Genomic DNA, 1,192 nt, shown 5'->3' with positions numbered 1-1,192 from the left:
GGTGGAGGGTCAGAGAAAAAGAGGAAGACCCCTAACGAGATGGATTGGCCAGGTGGCATCATTGATGGACTCAAGTGTGGCAGCGGTAGTGAGGTTGACCCAGATCGGACATTGTTTTGTTCTGCTGTGCATGGGGTTGCTATGAGTTGGTTCCGACTCGATGACACCTGACAATAACAACAACAACATATTCAAAGTCACATTTTGGCTCTCGTAGACTTATTTTCATTTTCTTCAGCTTCAGTCTGAATTTGCATATGAGCAATGATGGTCTGGAGCCCTGGTATGGCGCTGTGGGTTAATGCGTCAGACTACAAAGCCATTTGAACAGCAAGGTCGGCAGTTCAAGCTCACCAGCTGCTCCTCAGAAAACCTATACAGGGTCACTATGGGTCAGAATCGACTCAACGGCATTTAACAAAAACGACGATGGTCTGTTCCACAATCTGCCCCTGGCCTTGTTTTCACTGATGATATAGAGCTTTTCCACTTTCTCTTTCCACAGATGTAGTCAATTTGATTTCCGTGTATTTCATCTGGTGAGGTTCATGTTTATGTTGTTGTTGTTGTTGTTAAGTGCCATCAAGTCAGTACCGACTCATAGTGACCCTATGCACAGCAGAACGAAACACTGCCTGGTCCTGGGCCAACCTCACAATTGCTGCCATGCTTGAGCCCATTGATGCTGCCATTTTGCCAATCCATCTCGCTGGGGGTTTTCCTCTTTTACTCTGACCCTCTACTTTACCAAACATGACATCCTTCTCAAACAACTGGTCCCTCCTGATAATATGTTCGAAGTATGAGAGACAAAGTTTGGCCATCCTGGCCTCCAAGTGCAGCATTCTGGCTGCACTTCCTCCAAGTTAGTTGTCTCTCATGCTGTTTAAAAAAGGTATTTGAAACAAACGAATCATTGGTTTGGCAGAATTCTATCAGGGGATCTCCAGTATCATTTCAATCACCAAGACCATATTTTCCAACTACTGATCCTTCCTCTTTGTTTCCAACCTTTGCATTCCAATCGCCAGTGATTGTTAATACATCTTGATTGCATGTTTGATCAATATCAGATTGAAGAAGTTGGTAGAATTCCTCTATTTCATCATTTGCTTTTGTTGTTGGTTTGTAAATTTGAATAATAATGGTATTAACTGGGCTTCCCTGTAGGCGCATGGATATTATCCTATCA

The sequence above is a fragment of the Chrysochloris asiatica genome, unplaced genomic scaffold, assembly GCF_000296735.1.
Source record: "Chrysochloris asiatica unplaced genomic scaffold, ChrAsi1.0 scaffold00182, whole genome shotgun sequence".
Lineage (NCBI taxonomy): Eukaryota > Metazoa > Chordata > Mammalia > Afrosoricida > Chrysochloridae > Chrysochloris > Chrysochloris asiatica.
Note: the sequence above shows the minus strand (reverse complement) of the source record.